The 16,345-nt window shown below is 42.8% G+C and overlaps 1 pseudogene; it reads left to right on the top strand.

The window, feature by feature from the left end:
- Positions 1 to 3,816: 3,816 nt before the first annotated feature.
- On the top strand, positions 3,817 to 6,463 carry LOC109208688 (annotated as a pseudogene).
- Positions 6,464 to 16,345: the final 9,882 nt, after the last annotated feature.

Consider the following 16,345-nt stretch of genomic DNA (forward strand, 5'->3'; position numbering starts at 1 on the left):
TATCAAAGTTATTTCAAGAAACATGTGTGTTCTTATTTCTTTTTTCGTATATTTACATCATTATGAAGTTGAGACGTCTTCTTCATTAAGTGTCGAATATAAAAGGGCCCTCTTTTATAAATTCAAGTTCGATTCAGAAATCTATGAAGTTAATAAAGCATTTTTTGGAAAAATGCAAAAATAGGGTAAGACAGAAACCCACGAGTTAAAAAGGCAAGACCTTGGACTTATACAAAAACAAGGCAAAAAGAGTAAAACAGAAGCTCAAAATAATTAAGTTGAAACGAAAACTTTACAGTATTAAGTTTAGAACTAAGTATGAACTTAGTCTTAAACTAATTGTCACTTTTTACAAAATGCCCCGAAAAGACCTGGGGACTTGTCATTTCCAAAAACATAACCCCCAAATGGGACCAAGGGTAAAACCACCAAGAGAAAAAAAAGAGTTAAACTTCATAAACTTTCACTGTGGAGCGGAGGAAGAGTCTAAAGCAGCATCATCAGCAACAGAAGGCTCGATTTGATTTGAAGGAGCTGGGAGATCCGCCGTATCTATATTAGCTTCAACATGCTCAGGAGTATCAGCCATGGGTGAAGGAGAACTTTGATCTTGCTGAGTTTTCTCAATTGTTTCCTTTATCTTAGCCAACTCAGCATTCAAGTTAAAACCCTTTTGGCTAACCTCTACAAGGGTATCATGGCGTGTGTTCAAAACAGCCCAACTAACTTCAATAGCAGTTTTGTCCTCAAGAGCCTCGTAATCTTTTTCCCATTGGTCAATCTCATTCTTAAGCTCTTCCTTCTCAGCCAAAGCACCATCATAAGTAGATCGCAAAGGTGCAAGTGAACTTTCCAAAAATCTGACCTTATCAGAAGACACACGAAGGTCTTATTGGGTCTGGGTAAGTGTCTGAACAAGTTCACCTGCATAAACTTCTTTTTCGCTCAGCAAGTCCTTCAATCCTCTAATCTCTTCACTGGCTTTGGAGAGTTGCTCGGAAAATGATGCCTTAAGGAGACATTTGTCCTTGTCAGCCTGATTGGAAGAAGCTTTTTCAACTGCTAACTCTAAAATCAAGACCTTCAACTGTTGCTCTAAGGTACGCTTGCTTTCTTTTAACACTTCCATCTCCAGCTAAAGACTTTCATACTGTTATTTCCAATTGTCTGCTTCAATTTGATAGTCATGCATTAACTGCTCCGTATGAGAAACCCTCTTCATCATCTCAGTACCAATGAGATTGATCTAGAAAAGAAGAAAGGGGTAAGAACCTTAGTGAAAGGAGAATTGAATAAAGCGTAAAAAAGAAGCAAATACCTTCAGTGACGATTGCACTATATCATTCATACAAGTCAAAGAACTATGACTTTCTAGCTTGGACTTTTCGACTGGACAAATCAAGGGTCTTAACCATACGTCAGCCCGACCTATTTTTTTCAAAAGATTACCATCGGCAGGGACCTCAATGGTAATCTGCTTCATCCTTCCACTTCCACTTGAAGAACCAACCTCAGTAAGAGGAATGGTGATAGAGGGGACTGAAGAAGAAGTCATAACAGATTGGGGCGGAGCAGAATAGTAGCAGTAACAACTAGTAAAGAACACACCACAGGGATATACATGGTAAAAGAGGCAAGAGGCACTTCATCAGAAATCAAATCCAAATTCTCACTATCAAACCCACGAGAAAAAAGCTGTTCATCGGAGCCACGAGCTGCCGCAGGAGTATCATCGTCAGAACTTACCAATGTAGCACCAACAGGCTCAGTCACGAGAACAGAAAGGGGAGGAGTCGCTTCATCGTCTGACAAGACGCGTCTTCTAGCCCGTGGTCTTTTAACCAAGGAACTTCCATCCTGTTCCTCTTCCTCCTCAGAATCTTGGGTCGCATCAGCTTTCCTTTTCGATGAAGAACTCAAGATTATCTCTTGAGCTCTTTCCAAAGAAACTCTGGAAGCCGCGATTGTATCAGCACTTCCCCACGTATGGGGAACCTTGATAAAAAGAAGGGTAAAATAAATTCTCAAGGAAAGATGAACAAAAATATAAAAAGAAAGCGGGTAAAGTATTTACCATGAGTTTTGACCTTCCAACCAAACCTGTGTGAAAGGTTTTTCCAAGATCTTCCTTCTATAGGCGCAACAATCAATAACTTTTCTACCCAACCACAGGAATTGGGAATCTCGTCATCAGCTCCCATGGTTGCTGAAGAAAGAGCAAGTTAAACATCAGTGAGAAAAATAAACCCCTTCAAAAGGAAAAAGGAAAAAAGAAAGGAAGTTGCAAGATTAAAACTTACGTGCAAAATTCCACTTTTCAGGGAATGGTACATTTTCCTCACCTACTAAACCTACAGTAAGAGCAGCAACAAATCTGGCATACCAGCCACGATCCTTATCATCTTCAAGGCTAACTAGCACTCTCTTACTCCTCGCCACTAAAGTAAAGATCCCATGGCGGAAAAGCTTAGGGGAGTAGAGGTGGATCAAATGAAAGAAAGTGAAAGGAAAATTAGCCAACCTTGCTAAGTGCCTTAGACAAGAAACAACCCTCCACACAATGGGGCCAATTTGTCCTAGACAAACATTGAAAAAATGGTAGAACTCAATAATAACAGGATCAATGGGGGGTTTGAAATTCAGTGTAAAGGGATATGTATACACAAAAGAAAATCCGGTCATGTAAGATGTAATTCTTTGGTTTGCATTAGGAATTATGATAGGGAAGTCAGGTCTCCAATGGCAATCCCTACGGACAATAGAGATTAAACCTTCGGTAATCTGAGAAGGGTAAACGTCAGCACGATCCAAAGGATACATAGAAGAAACTTGACTCCTAATTGATTGTCTATCAGAGTAAAAAGATAGTTTAGAAGGGATAATTTCATCGACTAAAGGTTCACGAACTGGTTCACTAGAGTCTTTATTTCTAGAAGAAGATCTATGTGAAAGAGAACCCCTAGTTCTAGAAGGAGGGGTGGAACTCGATGGAGGTAAAGAAATACCTCGTGTAGATGAAGACCCTAAACTACGCAATCTTCCCCTTCTTCTGCTTCTAACAGGAGCAAGGAAAAGTTCATCAACAATGGAGACTCTTCGGGGATTAGGGTTTGAAGAAGACATGACTGTACGAAGAAGAAGACAAGAGTGAATATTCTAAGATAAGTAACTTTTTATGAGAAAGACAAAAGCGAAAGCTATATTTATACTCAGAAGCAATCGTAAAGGAAAAAGTATAATGATGGAAATGTCATGATGGAAACTGTCACTTCGTAATTGATGAAGCCGCAATAAAGCCCTAAAAGACGCTGAAGAATTGCAGATTCGATCAGAAGATGCCATGTGTCACGAGCATTAAATGAAAGTGACATATGAAGCGTCAGTTCTGGAAAAGGTGGCGGCAAAAATTCCCGCTTTAATGAAGATCCACTTCCCAAATATTCTATTGTTGAATAAATGGCAAGTGGGGGGATTATCTGTATTGGAAAAATTCAAGTTAGTATATTGAATTTATTATGTGATGATATGTCATGACACGTGGAGTAAAAGAATGACAGCTGGCAGAGAATAGTTAAAGAGGCACGAGCTTTAACAGACACGAGCAAAGATCCAAGAAAAACAGAAGGGATGGGTGCCCGAACCTCTTGATAATTTGGAAAAGCATCGGAAGAATGAACCTAGATAGCAAAAAAGGATAGATACGTATTATTGATAGCTAATGAGCATTAATTACGGGAAACGTTATAGAATCTGTACTAAACAATTATGATTGCCAATTATAACGTTACATAAAATGTCATTAATTGCCCATAATAAATGGGAGGAAAGAAACGTACTACTTAGAAATAACTATAAAAGGTGAGGAATAAACATTTGTGAGGACACAAAGTATTATTGGAATACACTGATTTACTTTTCTTTCTATCTGGCAACTGTTCATATCAATTATTCTTATTTTTATTTGATTATCAGTAACCCGAGTTCTTCTAATAGCAAGCTTTGACCGAAATTCTTATTTTTTTGGTTAAACAGTGGTACCACAAGTTGATGAACAAAACCTGCAGGAATCACCAAACAAATTCGTGGAGAATTATATTCACAACTTTAGCAAAACCACACTTGACAAATCAAAACCTCTGTGGGATCTCCATCTTCTCAACGTCAAAACATCTGATGTTGAGGCTGTTGGCGTCTTTCGAATCCATCATTCACTTGGAGATGGCACCTCTCTTATTTCCCTTCTGCTCTCTTGTACTCACCAAACTGCTCATCCAGATAAAATTCCAACTATTCCTGGGAATAAGAAAAAGCCTATCAATTCTTCCGACCAGTATTCGACGACTAAGGGATTGTGGCCATATGTTGTAAAAGTTTTGTCATTTATGAGATTGTTTTGCAACACAATAGTGGATGTGTTGATGTTTATGGCCACGACTAGGGGTGGCAAAATGGTTCAAAGAAAACAGCTAACCACCCATATTATCCACTAAAAAATGGGTTGGATAATGAACTTTTTAAAAACGGGTCAAATATAGATAAGAACCATATTATCCATTTAGAAAATGGATAACCAATGAGTAACCAATGGATAACCAATGACTCTAACTTTTACATTTGTAAAGCCTCAAATTGGGGGTTCCTCAAGTTAGACAGACTAAGAATTCTCCCAAAAGTGATCATATACAAGAAGTCATGGATAATATGGGTAATCCATATTATCCGCCAGTTAACCCGTTTTTTATCCGTATTAAATATGAGTCGGGCCGGATAATTGATCCGTTTTTTATTATTCCTTTTCAAACCGAACCATATCCGACCCGACCCACCTGTTTGACACCTAGCCACGACTATGTTTTGAAGGACACAAGTACGACAATTAAGGGTAAGCCTGGTTCTGAGTTTAATCCTAGGCGATTTGTGTAAAGGACAGTAAGTCTTGACGATTTGAAGTTGGTGAAAAATGCATTGAATATGGTACGTATCTATATAATTTCTCCAAACAAAGGCTATATATGTTGTGGCAACTTCCTTCCTTTTTTTTTTTCTTTTTTTTACCTTCTCTTCAATATTGCATTAGGAACGAAATGTAGATGTTTATATAGTTGTTTGATGTTTTGAACTTTGTTATTTCTTGCACGGATAATAAATGATGTCGCTTTGTGAGTAACACAAGTTGGTTTATCTGTATATCTTAATAGGAGATTCGGTAAGTTTCTGCATGTGTTATAATACATTGTTTTTGTGATTTGTCACCCTTATTTATTTTTAGTAAGTGTCATATTAAATCATAACCACCGTAAGAAATGTCAAATTTGGCAGGTGAGGATAAGAAAGACAAGAGAGCAACAGTGGAAAACAATAATCTCCCTAAGAACATAAGACTCAGATCAACTCTTCTTGTAGACTTAAGACCCTCAACTGGAATTCAGGTGATGGCATCCATTCTTTCTTCAAAATCATAGCACTTCTTGTTTCCTAGCTTATACTTCAAGCCAAGTTATTGACATTCTTTTCGTGTTTGACATATACATACATAGGCTTTAGCTAATATGATGGATAAGGACACTGAGGCAAAGTGGGGGAATTGGATTGGCTTTGTTCTTCTACCTTTTAAGATTGCGTTACGAGATGACCCCTTAGATTATATCAGAGAAGCTAAGGCAACCATTGATCGTAAGAAAAACTCTCTTGAAGCTATCTACACATTTTCCATTTCAGAATTAGCACTCAGATTTTTTGGGATAAAGGTAATTAGTAACATCTCACAACCAATAGTCGATCATTTCTTAATTCTTGATCTGCATATAAGATCTCTGTTATCAGAATATCCGTTATAGCAAGATTTGGCCCCTTTTTATACTATGGAAAAAAATTAATTTCAGACATCAAGCTCAATTTTGCACAGAATTATCACCAATACAACAATGTATTTTCTCCAATTTAGTCGGTCCCCAAGAAGAAATTGGCTTCTATGGGCATCCTATGGCTTACCTTGCACCTAGTTCTTATGGGCAACCTCACGTAAATATTACTCATACTAATTTGAAGTTATTGCTTTCCTTTTTCGTTTTCATTTTCCATAAGCAGACTGTGTAGGGTGAGGTCTTTTCCTTGCAAAATTTCACTAATTTTCTTCACCAAGTCGTATTGATTTTTTGGTTAATTTAGAAAAAACTGATGAGTAATAAGCTGTACATTAGTGATCTTGTTTAGATTATCTTTACGTCATAACCCCGAATTTAAATTTCAGGCGCTGATGATTAATTTCCAGAGCTATACAAACAAGATGACGATAGTTCTATCAGTAGACGAAAGTGTGATTCCTGATCCGCATAAATTATTGGACGATCTTGAACAATCTCTAAAGCTTATCAAGGATGCTGTGGTAGAGAGAGGCCTTTGCTATAAATAAAATGTATTTGACACGATATATCATATCTTTAGTTTGCTCTTCTAGTTTTATGGTCTCAAAACGTCGCGTTGANATATATATATATATATATATATATATATATATATATATATATATATATATATATAGATATAGTTATTATGAAAAAAGAAAAATACTTAGTTTGAGCTTGAAATGATGTATGTAAAGGCATTCAGAGACTGATGCTAAGGTTAGACACAACCAAGCCTGTATGAAACAAGAAACCATGAATTCTAGTACAAAAGAAAGTAATGTTGTGAATATCTAAGGAAACTAGAAGGCAACGTGTCACTGATAATAGGGGCAGCAAGTAGCATTGGAAAAGAAACTGCAGCAAAATCTATAAACAACGGCGCCAATTAGGTCATAATTGCATATATACAGGAGCAACTCGGCCAAGAACGGCCTCCGAGCTACCTAACTCCACCTTTCTGGTCTGCGATGTTACAAAAGAATCCAACGTCTCCAGCATCGTAGATGTTGTCGTCTCCAACAATGGACAGCTCGATATGATGGACAATAATCCAGGTATCCAAAGACAAATTCAGTACATAAACAGTGCATATACATTCCACATAATTTCAAACTTGATATATATATATATATACATTGCACCCAAAAAAGTGAAAGATTCGTTATGTATGTATGTGAATTTTGAAGGATTTCAATGCATTTTAACTTGTGATTGTTTGACTCAAAAGATATTAAAACTTTTTGAACAAATCAATCAAAGATGAAGGGGTAAATCTTAGCTGAGGGTAATAATCTCTAGAAAGATTGATAGAAAAAGAGAAGGTAGATTACAAGGTTTACGTCTATTCGCCAATAATAATGTTTCCATCAAAAATCCCCCTTCCTTACAAGGTTATATTCCCCTATTTATACTCATAGAGAAACTCTTCTAAATTGTACAAAAATAAATGCAAGGAATATTTCACGGAATATTCCTGATGTCCCATAATGGCGATACACTACTACAAGGGTCGTCCAGTCTCTGGTCTGTTTCAAGGTCGTCATCTTTAGGGCATCACTTTAAGGAGGCATCGTCAGTCGTCGTACTCGTCGTCAGTCGTGGTCGGTCAAATTTGGACCCATACAGTTAGTCCCTCCGCTTGTCGGGATTGCGTCTGGGTGCGTCCTCGATGAGCGGACACCATGCATTCTTATGGAGAAATTTGAGTCGTTGTGACGTTACGGAATAGCCAATGGAGAGAGGTCAGCATACTAAACAAGATATCGGCAATATACTTTACCGGGAAATGATGTCATCTTTACGTGCGTCATCATTACGCACGTTTTCGAGGCAGGGGTTGATGACCTGACGCTTTGATTCTAGCGCTACTTTGTGACTTTTCGCTTTGATACTGGCGCCACCCAACCTTATAAATAGATGAAGGATTTGTTTTTTCAAAAGTTTTTGGCCATTCCTCTCTTGATATCCTCCTTCATTTTTCCGAGTTTTCTTTCACACCTTCCTGCTTCTTCTTACGTTCTTTATTCGAAGCTTGTTCCTTCTCCTTTCTGTGTTGATACCCTTTTGGACGATATTATGCCAAAGTCTTGTCGTTCACCTGAAGAGGTTACTGAGGCCACCCCATTGTCCATGGCACCTCCTTCTGGCGGTGAAGATACGGTGGTAGAGGAGGGTGACAGCCTTCCTACGGTGGAGGAGCTGCTGCCAAGGCATCCCTTGTCTCGAAATGACTTCCTCAAAGACCCCCCCCCCCTTACCCCAGCCCACGTATTCTCTGAGACGGAGCAAATTCATATCGATGCTCTTCGTGTGAAGTACGACATTCTTACTCATGTAGAGATGGTTGCGGCGGGGAGAGACTACGTAGATGTCCATAGAACCGGGTACTGTGCTTTCTATGAGTACCCTTTCATGATTGGTTATACTTTTCCTCTTTTCCCCTTAGCAAAAGAGTTCTATAGATTTTACCAAGTTTGTCCGGCGCAACTTTCGCCGTATACGGTCAAGGTACTTCTGTTGCTGACCAAGTATACAGAATTGGCAGAGTGTAATGTTTTCATCCACCATCTTTTGCATTTGTTCACGCCCAGCTTTCACAGAGGTACCATGGTGCACTTGAGGCTACATGGTACGAAGGGGTTGATAGTCGGGACTGATGACCGGGCAAGTCGCAAGTTTTGGCACAAATATTTCTTTGTCAAAACAGAGCATGTCGTTTTTGACGCCGCCAGGTTTCCGGAGCGATGGAATGAGGCTCGTAAGTATCGACACTCGTTTTACTCTCCTTTCCTCTACATTCATTATAAAGTTTGCTCGCATCCCGTTTGCAGCTATGGGACGTCCGCCTCGCCCTATTGCGGATATCAGGTATTGGTGGCCCGTCTATTGCCTCATGCAGCAGAGACTCGAGATTGGCCCGCCTTCATGAAGCGTTACGGCCCTAAAGTCCCCTCTGGTAAATGTCTTCCTTACTACTTCGTTGGCCGTGTGACCTTATTTAATGATATGACCTTTTATGATGACAGGTCGATGAGCTTCTGGGCGAAGGGCACCAGTCCCTGCATTTCCACAAGTCGCTGCCACCACAGACACGCAGTTTGTTTTGAGTGAGCCGGTTCGAGAGGGTCGCCCTCAACCTATTCAATTAGAAGGTCCATCTCGAGTCGTGGTCGTGAGAGAGGAGGATTCTTCAATATCGGCCTCACACCCTTTTGACGAATCCTCTAACGAGGACGAGCCATTGTCGAGAAAAAGGAGGAGGCTGGAGCTTGGGAAGGGCGTGGTCATGGACGTTGATAGAAGCAGGGCGTCGCAGACAGCCCCAGTGCCCGTAATTATGGCCGACGCTATTTTATAAGGAAGATCTCCCCAAGTGGAAGGTGTTTACCAAGGAACTGGCTCAGTGCGCTCTGCCAAAGGTGGTGCGTCATCCAACGTCGGAGGGCGTCGTGTTGAGGGTGACGGCTCAGGTTCGGATGTCGAACAGAGGATATCAATGAGTTCATGGGTCGCCATACCCATGTGGAGGTTAGAACGGAAGGGTCTGATCGTCATATAGTCGTCCCAGGGAACTACAACCTACTGCTGAACAACAAGCAAGTGGCATCTGGCCTAGCTCCTCTATGTGCCGCTCCTGAAAACGAGATGCTTGACGTGTAGTTGTCTCACAAGGTCGCCGGTATGGCCCTGCAGGTAGGTGCCTTTTCTTCCCTTTTTGTCGTTGGGTTTGTGTGGTGATCGTCGTTCTGCGTTTTGCTTCTAACTTCTCCTTTTTTTTTGCCAGACCCTCGTCATGGAGTTTGAGCAAGAGCATCGGGAGAGGAGAAGGACGGTCCTTTATGAGAAGATGTCGTCCAAAAATCAACAGTATTGTGCTAAGCATCGGGCGATGGCCGACATTTATCATCACGACCCTGAGTTTTAGTTGTTTCACGAGGGGCTCAAATAGCGAGAGGACCAATTGGAGCGTAAGCTCGAAGAGTTGAGGGAGCGGGATGAGGAGCTCATGAAAACTGTCGCTCGTAATAGTGAACTCGAGGCTTCCCTCAAGGCGAAGGACGGCGAGCTTGAGGTGAGTAGGGGGTGATGGCTGAGAATGCCGACTTGCAGGCGAAGGTGGCCGACTTGACCGCTGAGTTGAGTGCTATGGCAGCGGAGATTGAGGGGCTTAAGGGCGAGCTGGACGTTAGTGCTAATAAGCTGGCGGCAGCTATTTCTGAAATGGTGTCTTTGGAAGATGCCCTCCGTATTTCTAGGTCGGAGTTGACTGGGGAAAGGGAGGCCTCTAATCTTAAGGTTGTGGGGCTTGAAGGGCGTGTTAAAGAGTTGGAAGCAGAGCTATCTACACTGAATGGGCAGGTGGCCTCGTTGAGGGCAGGGGATGTAACCCGACGTTCTCAGCCTTCTACGTCTCGTGCCTCAGCAATTCCGGTCGTGCCTCGTTGTTTATATGAGTTGTGGGTCCATGCTGAGGCTCGGCTTGATGTGTATAAGGCTTTTCACGCCGAGGGAAGGACAACTGAGGCGAAGCTTCCGGTCGTGCACACCGAAGCTCGTGCGGCTCGTGAGGCTTGCGGGTACGATACCCTTACACCTGACGGGGGCGACATCAATTCTGATGATGCGAACCATCTTGCTTCGGACTCGTGGTATGAAGATGCTTACCCCACCAAGGATGATGTGTAGTCTTTGCTTGTACTTGATTTTGTTTTGGGATTTTTGCAAAAGGGCGTACTTGAGCCCATTTGTGAATATTGTAAATAACATTTTGAGTCAATGTAAAATATATTTTGTCGATTTGCTCTTCTTTGCAATGTTTATGATATCTGGGGTGCCTGTTGATGGCCTTGGCCATTGGGATGTTGCTTCGGACCGTCGTCAAAGTAGTATCCGGTCGCAGATCGAACGAGGTCGAACTCATGTTTTTGTCGATGGCCTTGGCTATCGGGATGTTGCTTGGAACTGTCATCGAAGTAGTATCCTGTTGTAGTTTGAACGAGGTCGAACTCATATTTTATCGATGGCCTTGGCCATTGGGATGTTGCTTCGAACTGTCGTCGAAGTAGAATCCCGTCGTAGTTGGAACGAGGTTGAACTTATGTTTTTATCGATGGCCTTGGCCATTGGGATGTTGCTTCGAATTGTCGTCGAAGTAGGATCTCGTCGTAGTTCGAACGAGGTTGAACTTATGTTTTGTCGATAGCCTTGGCCATTGGGATGTTGCTTGGAACTGTCGTCGAAGTAGGATCCCGTCATAGTTCGAATGAGGTCGAACTTATAAAGCGAATATATATATATATATATATATATATATATATATATATACACACACACACACACACACACACATTGCACCAAAAAAAGTGAAATATTCGTTATGTATGTATGTGAATTTTGAAGGATTTCAATGCATTTTAACTTGTGATTGTTTGACTCAAAAGATATTAAAACTTTTTGAACAAATCAATCAAAGATGAAGGGGTAAATCTTAGCTGAGGGTAATAATCTCTAGAAAGATTGATAGAAAAAGAGAAGGTAGATTACAAGGTTTACGTCTATTCGCCAATAATAATGTTTCCATTAAAAATCCCTCTTCCTTACAAGGTTATATTCCCCTATTTATACTCCTAGAGAAACTCTTCTAAATTGTACAAAAATAAATGCAAGGAATATTTCACGGAATATTCCTGATGTCCCATAATGGCGATACACTACTACAAGGGTCGTCCAGTCTCTGGTCTGTTTCAGGGTCGTCATCTTTAGGGCATCACTTTAAGGAGGCCTCGTCAGTCGTCGTCAGTCGTGGTCGGTCAAATTTGGACCCATACAGTTAGTCCCTCCGCTTGTCGGGGTCGCGTCTGGGTGCGTCCTCGATGAGCGGACACCATGCGTTCTTATGGGGAAATGTTAGTCGTTGTGATGTTACGGAATGGCCAATGGAGAGAGGTCAGCATACTAAACAAGATATCGGCAATATACTTTACCGGGAAATGATGTCATCTGTACGTGCGTCATCATTACGCACGTTTTCGAGGCAGGGGTTGATGGCCTGACGCTTTGATTCTAGCGCTGCTTTGTGACTTTTTGCTTCGATTCTGGCGCCACCCAACCTTATAAATAGATGAATGTTTTGTTTTTTCAAAAGTTTTTGGCCATTCCTCTCTTGATATCCTCCTTCATTTTTCCGAGTTTTCTTTCACACCTTCCTGCTTTTTCTTACGTTCTTCATTCGAAGCTTGTTCCTTCTCCTTTCTGTGTTGATACCCCTTTGGACGATATTATGCCAAAGTCTTGTCGTTCTCGTGAAGAGGTTACTGAGGCCACCCCATTGTCCACGGCGCCTCCTTCTGGCGGTGAAGATACGATGGTAGAGGAGGGTGACAGCCTTCCTACGGTGGAGGAGCTGCTGCCGAGGCATCCCTTGTCTCGAAGTGACTTCCTCAAAGATCCCCCCTCTACTCCAGCCCACGTATTCTCTGAGACGGGGCAAATTCATATTGATGCTCTTCGTGTGAAATACGACATTCCTACCCATGTAGAGATGGTTCCGGCGGGGAGAGACTACGTAGATGTCCATAGACCCGGGTACTGTGCTTTCTATGAGTACCCTTTCATGATTGGTTATACTTTTCCTCTTTTCCCTTTAGCAGAAGAGTTCTGTAGATTTTACCAAGTTTGTCCGGTGCAACTTTCGCCGTATACGCTCAAGGTACTTTTGTTGCTGACAAGTATACAGAATTGGCAGAGTGTAACATTTCCATCCACCATCTTTTGCATTTGTTCACGCCCGGCTTTCACAGAGGTACCATGGTGCACTTGAGGCTCTGTGGTACGAAGGGGCTGGTAGTCGGGACTGATGACCGGGCAAGTCGTAAATTTTGGCACAAATATTTCTTTGTCAAAACCGAGCATGTTGTTTCTGACGCCGCCAGGTTTTTGGAGCGATGGAATGAGGCTCGTAAGTATCGCCACTCGTTTTACTCTCCTTTCCTCTACATTCATTATAAAGTTTGCTCGCTTCCCGTTTGCAGCTATGGGACGTCCGCCTCGCCCTATTGAGGATATCAGGGATTGGTGGCCCGTCTATTGCCTCACGCAGCAGAGACTCGAGATTGGCCCGCCTTCATGAAGCGTTACGACCCTAAAGTCCCCTCTGGTAAATGTCTTCCTTACTACTTCGTTGGCCGTGTGACCTTATTTAATGATATGACCTTTTATGATTACAGGTCGAGGAGCTTCTAGGCGAAGGGCGCTAGTCCCTGCATTTCCACAAGTCGCTGCCACCGCAGACATTCAGTTTATTTTGAGTGAGCCTGTTCGAGAGGGTCGCCCTCAACCTATTCAATTAGAAGGTCCATCTCGAGTCGTGGTCGTGAGAGAGGAGGCTTCTTCAGTACCGGCCTCACACCCTTTTGATGAATCCTCTAACGGGGACGAGCCGTTGTCGTGAAAAAGGAGGAGGCTGGAGCTTGGGAAGGGCGTGGTCATGGACATTGATAGAAGCAGGGCGCGTCACAGACAGCCCCTGTGCTGGTATTTATGGCCGGCGCCATTTTATCAGGAAGATCTCCCCAAGTGGAAGGAGTTTACCAAGGAGCTGGCTCAGTGCGCTCTGCCGAAGGTGGTGCTTTATCCAACGTCGGAGGGCGACGTGTTGAGGGTGACAGCTCAGGTTCGGATGTCGACCCAGAGGATATCAATGAGTTCATGGGTCGTCATACCCATGTAGAGGTTAGAAAGGACGGGTCTGATCGTCATATAGTCGTTCCGGGGGACTATAACCTGCTGCTGAACAGCGAGCAAGTGGCGTCTGGCCTAGCTCCTCTATGTGCCGCTCCTGAAAACGAGATGCTTGACGTTGAGTTGTCTCAGAAGGTCGCCGGTATGGCCCTGCAAGTAGGTGCCTTTTCTTCCCTTTTTGTCGTTGGGTTTGTGTGGTGATCGTCGTTCTTCGTTTTTCTTCTAACTTCTCCTTTTTTTGCCAGACCCTCGTCATGGAGTTTGTGCGAGAGCATCGGGAGAGGAGAAGGACGGGCCTTTATGAGAAGATGTCGCCCAAAAATCAACAGTATTGTGCTAAGTATCGGGCGATGGCCGACATTTATCATTAGGACCCTGAGTTTTAGTTGTTTCATGATGGGCTCAAATAGCGGGAGGACCGTTTGAAGCGTAAGCTCGAAGAGTTGAGGGAGCGGGATGAGGAGCTCATGAAAACTGTCACTCGTAATAGTGAACTCGAGGCTTCCCTCAAGGCGAAGGACGACGAGCTTGAAGTGAGTAGGGGGTGATTGCTGAGAATGCCGACTTACAGGCGAAGGACGCCGACTAGTCCGGTGAGTTGAGCGCTAAGGCAGCGGAGATTGAGGGGCTTAAGGGCGAGCTGGACGTTAGTGCTGATAAGCTGGCGGCAGCTAGTTTTGAAACGGTGTCTTTGGAAGATGCCCTACGTATTTCTAGGTCGGAGTTGACTGGGAAAGGGAGGCCTCTAATCTTAAGGTTGTGGGGCTTGAAGGGCGTGTTAAAGAGTTGGAAGCAGAGCTATCTGCACTGAATGGGCAGGTGGCCTCGTTGAGGGCAGGGGATGTAACTCGACGTTCTCAGCCTTCTACGTCCCCTGCCTCAGCCAATCCGGTCGTGCCTCGTTGTTTATATGAGCTGTGGGTCCATGCTGAGGCTCGGCTTGATGTGTACAAGGCTTTTCATGCCAAGGGAAGGGCAACTGAGGCGGAGCTTCAGGCCGTGCACATCGAAGCTCGTGCGACTCGTGCGACTTGCGGGTACGATCCCCTTACACCTGACAGGGACGACATCAATTCTGATGATGCGAACCATCTTGCTTCGGGCTCGTGGTACGAAGATGCTTACCCCACCAAGGATGATGTGTAGTCTTTGCTTGTACTTGATTTTGTTTTGGGATTTTTGCAAAAGGGCGTACTTGAGCCCATTTGTGAATATTGTAAATAACATTTTGAGTCAATGTAAAATATATTTTGTCGATTTGCTCTTCTTTGCAATGTTTATGATATCTGGGGTGCCTGTTGATGGCCTTGGCCATTGGGATGTTGCTTCGGACCGTCGTCAAAGTAGTATCCGGTCGCAGATCGAACGAGGTCGAACTCATGTTTTTGTCGATGGCCTTGGCTATCGGGATGTTGCTTGGAACTGTCATCGAAGTAGTATCCTGTTGTAGTTTGAACGAGGTCGAACTCATATTTTATCGATGGCCTTGGCCATTGGGATGTTGCTTCGAACTGTCGTCGAAGTAGAATCCCGTCGTAGTTGGAACGAGGTTGAACTTATGTTTTTATCGATGGCCTTGGCCATTGGGATGTTGCTTCGAATTGTCGTCGAAGTAGGATCTCGTCGTAGTTCGAACGAGGTTGAACTTATGTTTTGTCGATAGCCTTGGCCATTGGGATGTTGCTTGGAACTGTCGTCGAAGTAGGATCCCGTCATAGTTCGAATGAGGTCGAACTTATAAAGCGAATATATATATATATATATATATATATATATATATATATACACACACACACACACACACACACAGCGGAATCGAAAATACTAGGCAAGTAAATGATATAGGAGGGGGAGCATGCTGTGGCGAGATAACAATATTAATAGTAAATCCGAAATAACAATCTAAGGACAACTTGTAATTAACAGCGGACAAGAATCAAACACCCAAATAAACAGACTTGTATCAATAATTGTTGCGGCGCGCAACCCGATCCTAATGTATGACAACACTGTTGCGACGTGCAACCCGATCCTAATGTATGACAACACTGTTGCGGCGTGCAACCCGACCCTCAAATGTCACTATTGCGGCGTGCAACCCGACCCATATCATTTGGTATTATTGCGGCGTGCAACCCGACCCATAACATTTAGTATTGTTGCAGCGTGCAACTCGACCATCAACATTTAGTATTATTGCCGCGTGCAACCCGATCCACATTTGTCATTGCGCCTCATCCAAACAACAGTCACAAATAAGGGGGGCAAGAGAGTAAATAAACAATAGCAAAAGTCCCGGCAAAGGAACACACAACAAACAATTAAAACCCGGCAAGGGCACAACATCAATGAACTCAATATCCCGGCAAGGGAGAAAAACCAACAAAAATCAATAAAACGTCCCGGCAAGGGAATAACCAATAACCCTTTCTCCTCCTTTCATTTCTTACTTCACGATATCACTTGAGCCCAAGCTCCACGAAATTACTTATCTCATATATCGTCACAATCTACATTTCTAATCCGAGCCAATGCTCCACGAAGTACCAAGATCACAATTTCTATCACAAAGCCTTTACCACATATAGAAATCATCAATTAGACATGGAAGGCATAACAACAACCAACTATCCGCAATTAAGGACTCACGGTCGTGCTAGACACCAATGTATAGATACTCGTCACCATGCCTATACATC

The sequence above is a fragment of the Nicotiana attenuata genome, unplaced genomic scaffold (genome assembly GCF_001879085.1).
Source record: "Nicotiana attenuata strain UT unplaced genomic scaffold, NIATTr2, whole genome shotgun sequence".
Taxonomy (NCBI): domain Eukaryota; kingdom Viridiplantae; phylum Streptophyta; class Magnoliopsida; order Solanales; family Solanaceae; genus Nicotiana; species Nicotiana attenuata.